An 11,876-nucleotide genomic window follows, 5' to 3' on the forward strand; every position below is an offset into this window, starting at 1 on the left:
CTCCCAGAACAGAAGTTCCCAAAAGCTTGCTTACATCAATCTATTGTTGAATTGTATCGACCTGCCCTTAATCAAACCCTGAATAGAATCTTTGATCTCTATTGTTAAAACTTTATGAATTGATAATTAGAACACGTAGCCCCTCTCCCATTTACTTGCATGTATCCCATTTTCAATAAAAAGGCACGATGATTCCTAGCAGTTGTCACTCCTCAGAGAGCGATCTCTGGGAGTGTCCGGCTGAGGTTGTGCATGAAAAAGCGCGAGGCCTTTGTCTTTCTTTTCTTTCAGCGTTGCCTCCGTCAAGCCAACCCACCCCCGCCGAGGCTGGTCCCCGGCAGTACAAATGTATTTTCAAATCATAGTTTTATAAGGTTTATTATATTGATAGGACATTGTCAGTCATAAGTTTGTTGTCTTAAAATGCTATGTAAAATAGAAAAATTATTTTGTCATTTACCTCTATTGTAATGAACTGCTATCAAGTAATTATAGATATTTTTCATTTTGCCATTTACAGTTCTAAAAATATTACTTCCACCCTCCCACTGAACTTTGAGGACTGACTCTTTCCTTTGCCCAGAGATAATTGGCTACTGAATCAGACGCATCCTACCCTTTGGACTTCACTGTCTCTAACAATCAATGACTTAGGGGTTACTTCTAGGAATAAGCCTTCCTAGTACCATGGGACTTGATGACTAGGAATGAGTCTTCCTAGCTCTGTGGGACCTGACTCCTAAGGATGAGCCTTCCTAGTACTGTGGGACTGGACTCATTAGAATAAGCTTTCCTAGTGCCATGGGACCTGTCAATTTTGTGGCCTACTCATGCATTTAGAGAAATGATTTTTGGCCAACAGGGAGGACTGAGGACAGAATTCTGACTACTTTCTCCTATTTTCTAAAATCCTTTCTAGAGGTCCTAGAGGGAATCATGTCCACAAACATTAATAGGCCATTTTGACCCATTTTGGTAACAGGATTCTTTATACATCCTGCTCCTGGCATAGTATCTTTGTAATGTATATTATACCTCCTTATCTCTGTTAAAGTACATTCTTTTATGATCTCATCAACCATCCCTTTTCATTCACCAACCTAAAATCTGTAAAACTCACATATAACCTACACATTTCACATGTCCCACCTTTTGGGACCTGACTAATGGAAAAACTCTTCATTAAGTTCCAAACCCTCTCTCTCATTCTCAAAATCAAATAAAAGGAACCCCTGTACCTTATCACCCTGAGAAAGGCATATTTTGCCTTTTTCTGGGCCTAGGTCACTCATATTCTGCTCAGAAATAAACCACATTAACCATTAGTTTTACAGAGCTGGTTAGTTGATTATATTCCATCGACATGTTGCTCTGTCTACTTCAATTGCTTTTTCCTTCTATTTTCCTTTCTTTTTGCTCATTCATAGTTTTTGTTTGTTGTTGTTGTTGTTGTTTTTTTTTTGTTTGTTTGTTTGTTTTGAGAGGTTTTTACTATAGGGCACATGCACTCACCAGAAAGACAAGAGAGAGACTGAGAGACAGAAAATGAGAAATCACCCTGGTGGGGGGGTGGCCATGCCACACTCCCTTCTTCTCCATTCTCTTCTTGGGATCTTGGGCACACATGCACATGTACCCATCATGAGTTTAAGCCACTGTGTCTGGGACTCGAACCGTGGTTGACTACATGGGAGTCCAGCAACATAGCCATTATGCCAACTGCTGGTCCCTCTCGTTCATAGTTTTAAGATAAGAAAAATGAGGCAGGAAAATTATGATGCAGGAAGTTGGGGTGCATGGGTCCAAGACCCAGTGCAGGAATAGCAGTGAACTCGATTCTTTTGTCTCACTATCATGAGGAAATAAGAGACATGGATACACAGAAGGAATAATTACTTGGAGACTTTGTTAAGAGCAGGAAGAAAGATCAGAGCTCTCAGACAAGGAGTGAGTCTTGGAAAATGGGCTGCCAATGAAAAATTTGAGACCGGGGATTTTTATCTGTGTTAGAGGGAATCTGTTTGAGCTTTTTATTTAGGCTCGTTCAGTCTCTGAGTGTTGCACAAAAACAGATGACAAGGAATGGAAATGGCACTCAGGAGAGACAGGAGAACTTTTTATTATGCTTGTGGGCATGGAGGAGTTAGCTCTCTGAATCTCCAGCCCTCACTGGGGGTTGGACATGGTCTTTTATGGGGAAATTGGGGAGGGGAGGTCTTGGGATTTTAGGGATGAGGAAGGGGCTCAGAACCTGCCCTAAAATGGAGGTGGCAGAGAAGCAGGAAGTCTAACCTATTCAAGGTTTCAGGTTACCCTGTAACTCTATGGTGGGGGAAGTAAGTTTACTGGAGGGCAGAAACCTCAGGTAGCTATGGCCCTGAGTTATTCATGAATTGAGGGTCTCTCCATATAATGCCCCCCCCTTAAGCCTTTTATACTTAAGGAGGTCAATTAACAGGAGGGCATAAACAGCTTTCTGGGGCGGTTGATACTTGATGGCTGCAAGGTGGGAGAATATAAATCACTTAATTAGATTAGGAACATATGGTCCAACTACCAGTGCTAAAAGAATAACTGCTAAGGGCCCCAGGAGAATCAGTAACCATGAGGACCATGTCCAGAGCCCATTCTAACCTACCCAGGAGTTGGCTGTTGCTTGTCATTGTTTTGATACCAAATCTTTAAGCTGCTTGGCCATGTCTTGAACCACACTCAACTTGTTGGTGTAGAAGCAATATTCTTCTCCCAGAAATAAGCAGAGTCCACACTTTTTGGCAGTCAGGAGATCTAACCTCCTCTGGTTCTGTAAGACTACATTAGCCAAGGAGTCTAGCTGGACTTGTAGAGTCTCAATAATATTCACTACCTATTGAGATTTATCAGCTGCTGGTAGTAGGCAGTGGAGGATGCCATCCCTCCAATCCTGGTCTCAACCCCAGCAGCAATTCCTAGCCCCACTAGGAGGGGAATGAATTGTATTGCCCTCTGAACTTTAGCATGTACTACCGGGGGGACATTAACAGTCTTATTTCTCCATGGAATGTCTGTCTATTTGGGGCATGAGAATCATCTAGGTATGGGTCCTGGACTAGCTTGCTGGAAGGCACTGGTAAGCATAGAGCCTGCATACAAGATGGAACCCCAGGTATTGGGAACAAATTGGGGTCTCATTTTCTGGCTATGTGCTGTGGCAGTTCATATTACCTACTTCAATGGAACCTTGATTTGTAAAAACAACCCTGGGGCTTGGAGGAGAGGTGCACTTGGGATACGGGTCCCTCTCGTACAGAGGTCAGATTAATGAGTGGGGTGTCATTTGTAGGGTAGGTTGGAGTGGCATATATACGTGGAAGGGCTGCTCAGATACAAAGTCAACAACTGGACACTAACTGGGGTTGTGCCTGATACAGGAGAGCGTGTGTCACATTAATGAGCATAATTACTGTTGTGTTAAGCTGGGGTCCCTCTGAGGTGTAGGGAGCCTCAACTGAACTTGGAGAGCCTGAGGCTTAAGCCTCTGTACTGCAGTCTGGACTGCAGCCTGAACCTCTGTAGGGCATTTGCCTCCTCCATCTGGGAACCCATACTGCCTGAGACCTGCATAGCAGACCCATTTCCCTGTGGGGGGACAATTGTAACAATCATGGCTCCCTCTGCTCTTACCCACAAAATAGTTGTTCCATTGTCCTGGCACAATGGAACACCTTGGTCACTTTTTGGAGGGTGACCAAGTCAAGGCAGGACTGTAGCCCCGCACCTGGTGCACAAATGACAGCTGGCTCAGGAGCCCTGGAATGACTATGGGATTATAAATCCCGGGCAGGTGGGCTATCCCAGTCTTAGCCACATAGTGGCTTGCTGGATGGTTTGATTGCACCATTTGAGGCAAGGGAGGTAGGCACCTGTCAGCCTCAGTGAAAGAGCAAAGGCCAGGGTCAGGAGTATCATTAAAGCAAAATTGGTATTAGGAACAGAACCCCAATGAAAATGCCTCTGGTTAGTTAACCCAGGCATCTTAAGTCTATCAAGATTCCTTCTACCAGGAGGTATAATATTGCTAGCAAAAGCCTTTCCCATAACTTCCAGCCTCTTGGGGCCACTGCTGCCAGAGCAATGGAAAGAAGCATAGCTAGCACTACGGGAAGGGCCAGGAGTAGGAAATTGTAAGGGTATGGTGGGGGTGTTATCCATTGCTGTCCTCAAGCTTCTGCCATGTGTAGATTGGTCAGTGTCTGGAGTGACCAAAGCAGAGCTGTAGACGTTTTAAGCTTCCACCATGTGTAGAGCAACCAGCCCCAGGAGTGGCTGCAGCAGGGATGTAGTCTTGATGACAGGAAGGTTTTATTAGTCGACTGCTCAGGGTGGTTTTTCACTGTCCAGGTCCTGAGGTCATCTGGTGCTGTAGCTTGCTTCACTCAAGAGTGGTGGATCCAGAGACCATCAGTTAGCATAATGGCTATGTCGCTGGACTCCCACGTGGTCGACCGCAGTTCAAGTCCAGGACCCGGCAGGTTAAACTCACGCCGGGCGCGTGGGCATGCGTGCCCAAGATCCCAAGAGGAGAATGGAGGAGAAGGGATTGCGGCGTGGCCATTGCCCTGGGGGGGGGGTGATTTCTCACTTCCTGTCTCTCTGTCTCTCTCTGTCTTTCTGGCGAGTGCACACACCCTATAGCAAAAACGTCTCCAAAAACAAACAAACAAAAAAACAAAAAAGAAAAACAAAGCCCAGAGATGTGAGGTGGTTTGTCTGAGGCCAAACAGCTAGTAAGTAGCAGCAGAATCAGCCCTGGAACAGAAAGCCCTGCTCCTCTGCATTGTGCCTACACACCACCACATTGATTCACCCCGGTTAGATCCAGTGACAGCAGCTGGCATCTATTGGAGAGCAAGGATTAGAGATAGGTTGAGTGAAAATGTATACATTCTCAAAAATCCTTGTGTTCTCAGAAACTACAGAAAAATGTTTCTATAATCTGGGGCTTCCTGTAGCATATGGGGTACATTCTTTGGATTTACGATGCAAATGTGCAACAGCCCACTTCCCCTCCCAGAGTCTCTGCAGCAGCCTTCCTCAGGACTGACCAGCTGGTGCTTGACTTGGGGAGGGAATGGAGATCTGCACCCCTGACCCCAGAGAAAGGGTTCTTTGCAAAGCTGTGAAAGGTCACTAGAAGAAATGGCAGGCATGGTACTCTCCTGAAATATTTCTTAAGGTTGGAAAGTGAATGACATAAATGTCTAATTAGAGAAGAAACAAAGACACTTGCACATTTAATCTTGCTGGGGGCTCGATCACACTCTGTCTCATTATCACTTCTGTTACCCACAGTCTTCCCTGACACTGGGAGCTCCTATTACTTTCTGTCAGACCTGCCAGTCCGCACTTGAGCAAGGGAGCCTCAGTCTCACTGGCTGTGGCTGTCTGATACAGAGCTGAGGCGAGCACAAAGGTTTTGTTCGAGTTTCTCTTGTACTCCGCGGGAAAGAGCCACCAGTTCCCACACAGTCAAGGATCATGATCAAACGCTGGGCTCTGCTACATGCTTCTAGAGGAAATGCCCTCCTTAAAAGGCAGGCGGAAGTGTTCCTACAGGCCTCTATGGGAAATGCCAAATTGTCATATTCCAGGGAGCTGTAATGTAATTTTTGAAGCATATTAGCCATTAGCATTTCGATGAAGTTTGGCTTGGAGCTTTTCCTACTGTGGGCAGGAAAATAACAAAGTCCTACCCTTGGGATGTGAACAGCAAATACATGAGCAGCCAGCAGCTGCTTGTAATTCCGTCTTCTGTTAGTAAGACATCAGGAAAAAAAAAAAAGAGTGTATTAAAAACAAAAACAGCCCTAAATGAAAAAGTAGTAGCACCATTTTTTTCTGGGGGGGAAGGGGATCACGATCTTGGCCAATTACCAACTCTCACATTTATTTGAGGGACAAAATTTTACTTTGTCTAGTTTCTTGCAGAGTGTCAAGGACCACACGGGAGAGTAAAACATGAGATTACCGTTAGGGAGTTGACATTTTGCACTGGGCTTTTCAGCTCAAATAGCAAGCAGACGTTATTTCTGTATGCCCCAAACCTTCTGACAAGTCAAAGGGAAGACTTGGTGTCATGCCCAAGTACCTCCCAACGAGTGCGTTGAAGAGATTCAGATGTGCCAGGACAGCCTGCTGCAGGTGTAGGCAGTGGACATAGGAAAATGCTTCCCCTGAAAGGTGGATCCCAGTGTTAATGGGAAGCCTCGGCACCCCCGCGGTTTATTTCTTCCATCTCTCTTCCTGGCATAACAGCTTGAAAAACAAACCCGCAAACCTGTTTTAAGGATCAAACAACATGCAAGTAAGGGGGACATCCGGTGGCCAGAAGCGAGGTCTCCGCAGGAAAATCTCGGCGTGCTGGGGGTGGGGGCGCGGGCAGAACCGCGCGGGCTGCGGCGTCCTGTGGGACCCCAGCTCTGCACACTGGAGTGCCCTACCCCTGCGTGGAACAGCTGGCCTCCCACCCGGGCCGGCGGTCTGGAGCAGGCACAGTACAGACTGTGCAGGGACGGGGAGCCGGCAGATGGTGTGTTCCTTACGGCGAGGACTGTGAGCTCGGTTTGCGCGAAGCGTCTGCTTCGTGACGGCCGGGGTGCTCGCGGGGGCTGCCCTGCCTCCTGCTGCGGGGAGGCTTCCCCCGCTGGGCCTCGAATCTCAGAGGGTCCAGAGACTGGGCCACAGGCGTGCGGCCAGGGGGTGAGCCTCCCTCCTACTGGGAAGCAGGCTCTCTCCAACTCCCTCCTTTTTTGGGTCTTTTATTGGAGATTTTATCTTGTTTGAAAAACCATCAGTGAAGCAGCAGCAAACTGTAGAGAGCCAGGAGAGAGTGGCCTATGAAGGGGCCACAGCGGGAGCCCAGCAGAGGTTCCCAGCAGGGCACAGAAAGCCAGGATGGGGGAGAATGGCCCGGAAGTGTGCGAGGCCCGCGCTCGGGGCAGGTTTGGACACTGGGTGGCAGCGTTGGAACACAGTTCAACAGGCGGCAGGTACTTTGCTCTGCTCTCAGGACAGAGGGCTTCCGGGCAGGGGTGTCCATCCCAGTTCCCCGAAGTCCCTGTCTGCACCTCGAAGCTCCGTTTTCCTGTGAGAGTGGAAAGGATTTTAAACCACTCTCTAAGTCTGGGTTGTATGTTTTCTTTTCTAAAGTTCTAAGTACTGCCCCTAAGCCATTTAACAATTATTTTGTTAATTGAGTGACTTCAGATTTTGGTTAATTGGGCTTCAGTATGTCTCCATGCTCTTCTCAATTAACCCAGTTTCACATAAATTCCCCAGTGCAGGTAGTAACACCTTCCAGTGTAGACTTCTCATGACAGATTTTTTTTTTTTTTTTTCCTCCCTCCCTGTTTTTCTATCAAAAGAAAACAGAGCAACCAAACCTTAGAATTGGCTTTTGCAATTAAGCTCATGAAAAATGCAATTAAGCTCATGAAAAATGGTGAGTGGAAGGGAAGGAAGTTCCCAGTCTACTGCAAGGACCCAGTGCCAAACAAAAAAGGAAAACTGTCTGAGGGTGGCCTGACCTGCTGGAGAAACTTCCTACATAGCACCCCCAGGGAGTAAACAGGAAGGAGGGAAGGAAACTGGGAGAAAGAGAAGGAATCAAACGAGGCCCAGACAACTCCAGGCTTAGATGAAGAAGAAAAGAGCAACCGTGTGTTATCTGGGGTCATGAAGATAGCGTGAGCTGGTTGGTACATAACTATGCTACCTCATCCACCCCCAAATATCTCTGTAATTAAAACAATATTATTTTATTTAATGTTATTCTTTATTATTGTTATTGTTAATTTGACCAGAGAGAGAGGAAAGTGAGAAAGCAATCCACCAGGTCCAGTGCCTCAACCACTATGTAACCTGCTGTCCCTTCTGTGTAGAATTTTTATTTTTCCTTCATGTTCTTCACCTCCTGCCCACATTTGTTCTTTTAAGTAACATTTTCTGGTTTGGTTTTGATCTCTCATTTGATTTTTGTCTTCTCTCTGAAAGGTCCCTCCGTTTTCTTTCTTTTCTTTTCTCTTTTGTCTGTGAGCGGGAGAGAGAGAGAGAGACGAACACCCTCAACAGAGTCTCAGGCTATGATCCCTGCCTTTTCCAAGGTTTCAGCCAGCCGGGATCATGGTGTACCTGGCATGCATATGTCAAACTGGGAACTGGACCCCATCCTCCCATATGGCTTTGGTATTGCAGAGGGTTACCTTAGGACTGCACCACCGTAGGTGGGCCTGGTCCTCCATTTCTTCCATTCTTTTTCATTTAAGTTTATTTTCCCTTCTAGTATTTCAGTCTTTTCCTTTTCTTTCATCTTCTCCAGCCACAATTGAATGCATGTAAGATATAAGAAAAAGATTCTCAGAGCTATAGGCTTTCAAGCAACTGAGAAATACAGTACCTTTCTACAATGTTTGTCATCTTAGATGCAAAGCTTGCTTATTGATTAGTAGGCATGAGTTCTTTCACTGAATATTCACAGAGTAGGTGGTAGGTTCTAGTCGCTGTTCAAAATTCTGAGAATATACAAATTAAATAGCAAAGGATCTGACTCTTGCTAAGCATGTCCTCTGTTCCAGCACTTGGCTTCATGTGTCCTAGTTTCCTTTCCTGTTCATCCTCACAGCCAGCCTTAGGAGGAAAGTTCAGTTCCCTCTTTTTTCAGATCATAGCCCTTAAGTGGTCTGACCAATAATGAACCCTGCAATTTGGTTACAGAGGTCTTACTTTGACCACCTTTCTCCATCCTTCCTGAATCCCTGCCATGGAGTGGCCCACAGTCCAATATAGATGACTGGCAATGTGAAGTGACAGATCCTGTCACAGAGTGTGATGCCGTGCTGGGCCATCACTTTCCACAACTCCAAGGCGTCCCATCCACTTAGAAATAAGCAATATTGTGTTCGTCAGAAGATAAAACCATGTCAGTAATTTGAGTGGGAAAGATTTCATATGAAGAACTTTTAGCTCATGATGGGGGGGGGGTTCACCATGAAAGGGTGATAAAGTTTTAAAGACCACAGGAATAAAGGTACAGGGTTTTATCATGAGGGCCACTTCCTGTAGGACTGGATAGAGTACCCAAAGAATAAGCCAACTTGGCTTCAAACCTCATGGGACAGGCAGTGGCTGAGGCCCACTGGCTTGTATAGAAGTTCCCTAAGGTGCTGCAGGCCCTGGGTGCCAGCAAGGCTTGCCATGCAGCTGTCTGCTGGGGCACCTGAGGAGCTCACTGGAGCGTGAGTGCCACTGGGCATCCTTCTCATACTGGCAGTGAGCCTCAACATCCAGAAAAGAAGACAAGCTCGCTGGGAACAGGGAGAAAAGCCGTTCTTCTCTCAGGATTCCTCCAACACTCTCTAGAGACAACACTTCATGTTTGTCCAGCTGGGAAAGGAGAAATGTTGAGTCTAGCTTCAGTACCACACAGCAGGGCAAAAAGGGGTACATTTAGAGCTGAGATGCAATAAACTGATAACGGGTGCAGGCCAGCCTACACATCTGTTTCTGGCAACTCTGGTTTGGGGAGCACAGAAAAAGAAGTATCTAGAGGTAGAGTTTGAAGGACAGTTAAATCAGAGGTTACATGGGCAGGCCTGTGGCAGGAGTGTGTCAAGAAGTGGGAATTAGAGGGAACCAGCAGTTAGCGTAATGGCTATGTCGCTGGACTCCCACGTAGTCGACCGCGGTTCGTGTCCCGGACCCGGTGGCTTAAAACTCACGCTGGGCGCGTGTGCATGCGTGCCCAAGATCCCGAGAGGAGAATGGAGGAGAAGGGATTGCGGCGTGACCATCCCCCCTGGGGGGTGATTTCTCGCTTTCTGTCTCTATGTCTCTCTCTGTCTGTCTGGCGAGCGCACCGCTTTCTGTCTCTATGTCTCTCTCTGTCTGTCTGGGGAGCGCCCACCCCCTTCAGTGAAAATCTCTAAAAAAAAAAAAAAAAAAAAAGAAGTGGGAATTAGAGACTGAGAGGCTGTGATAATTTTGGGACCAAGTGTGAACAACCTATTGTGTTGAAGTAAGGAGTCAGATGCAGTTTAGGTCAGAGCTCACAAATAGGGAGGCTGAATGGTTTGCCACATATAAAATGTTTTAACTTTCTTGTCAGCATTTAAAACTGTGTGAAGCTTCATAGAAACCTGGAATTCAGATTTTTCTTAAAAAATAAAACTGGAAAGATTGGCAGTATTCGGCCCACATTTCCATAGAGCAAGCATTAGCAAGTGCTAAGTAGTGGTGACTTTCCTTTGACAGGGCACATGAGTTCCAGAGTCCTACAATCCCTACCACTCTGTACCACAGTTGTCAGTGTCTCACTTACGCTCCCTGTGTGGCCTCTGCAAGTTTTTGGCCTTGCAGCTCCTAGAATGAGTGTGTCTCAAGCACATGTGTGTGTGTGTGTGTGTGTATAGACACTTTATTTATTTATTTATTTTTTGCTATAGGGCATGTGCATTCACTGGAGAGAGATAATAAGACAGAGAAAAGGTGAGAAAAGTATGGCCACACAATCCTTTCTCCTCCATTCTCCTTCTGGCATTATGGGCATGCAACATATGTGTCCAGAGTGTTTTTCAAGCTGCTGGGTCTGGAACTCAAACCATGGATCACGTGGGAGCCAGCCGCCTTAACCTTCACACCACCTGGCTGGCTCTGTGTACATTCTTTACTGAGTGTGGGAATGAAGATATCTCTATGAGGACCTGATTTCATTTCCTTTGGATATACACCCAAAAGAGGGATGTCTGGATCATATGATTGTTCTAGCTTTAATTATTTGAGGAACCTCCATATTATTTTCCATAATGGCTACACCAGTCTACACACTCACCAACAGTACACAAGTGTTCCATTTTATCCACACCCTTACCAACACTTACACCTTTTAAAAAACGTTTATATCTTCCATGACAGAGGGAAACAGAGAGAGAGAGAGGAAAGGAGCATAAGAGACAGCCCCCCCCACCCCCCATAGGGTCCTCATGCCACTTCTGCTAACCTCAACTTCAGTCAGCTTGGATCGTGGGCACGCACTTGTGGATCTAGCGTGCACGGGAGACTTTGGGACGCAAACCCGAGACCTTCCATTTGGCCTTGGCACTGTAGAGCATTCTGTCACTGCTTGGTCCTGGGGCTGGCTCATGTTTTGATAACTGCTATTCTAATTGGTATAAGGTATAAGATAGTATCTCATTGTGGTTTTGATTGGATAACTAGTGACTTCGAACATGTCTTCTAAGACTTGGCCATTTTTACATCTTTTTATGAGAAATGTATATATAGGTTCTTTGTCCATGTTTTAATCAGGGTATTTGTTTCTTTGCTATTGAGCTGTGTGAGTTCCTAATATATTTTGGATGTTAACTCCTTATCAACTGTATGATTCACGAATGTCTCCCATTTTTATTTTGCTGATTATTTCCTTGGCTGTCCCACATGCTTATTTGTTGTTCATGCTCTTGAGGGCCGATCCAAAAAAGCCATCGCCAAGATCAATGTTTAAGAGCTATTCCCTGTGTTTTCTTATAGGAGGACTGTAGTTTCAGGTTGTACACTTAGGCCTTTAATCCGTTTTGAGTTTGTTTTGGCATATGGTGTAAGTTAGGTCCAATTTCATTCTTTTATATACAAATATCCATTTTTTGCAACACCATTTATTGAAGAGATTATCTTCCCCATTATATGTTCTGGGTGCCTTTGTTAAAGACCAATTGACTAATTACGTAAATTTATTTCTGACTATTCTGTTCCATTGGTCTCTTTGTCTATTTTATTTTATTATTTTTTTGAGAGATTTTTGCCATAGGGCATGTGCGCTTGCCAAAAAGACAGTATGTATTTTT

Source organism: Tupaia chinensis, unplaced genomic scaffold (assembly GCF_000334495.1).
Source record: "Tupaia chinensis unplaced genomic scaffold, TupChi_1.0 Scaffold144269_1, whole genome shotgun sequence".
Classification (NCBI taxonomy): domain Eukaryota; kingdom Metazoa; phylum Chordata; class Mammalia; order Scandentia; family Tupaiidae; genus Tupaia; species Tupaia belangeri.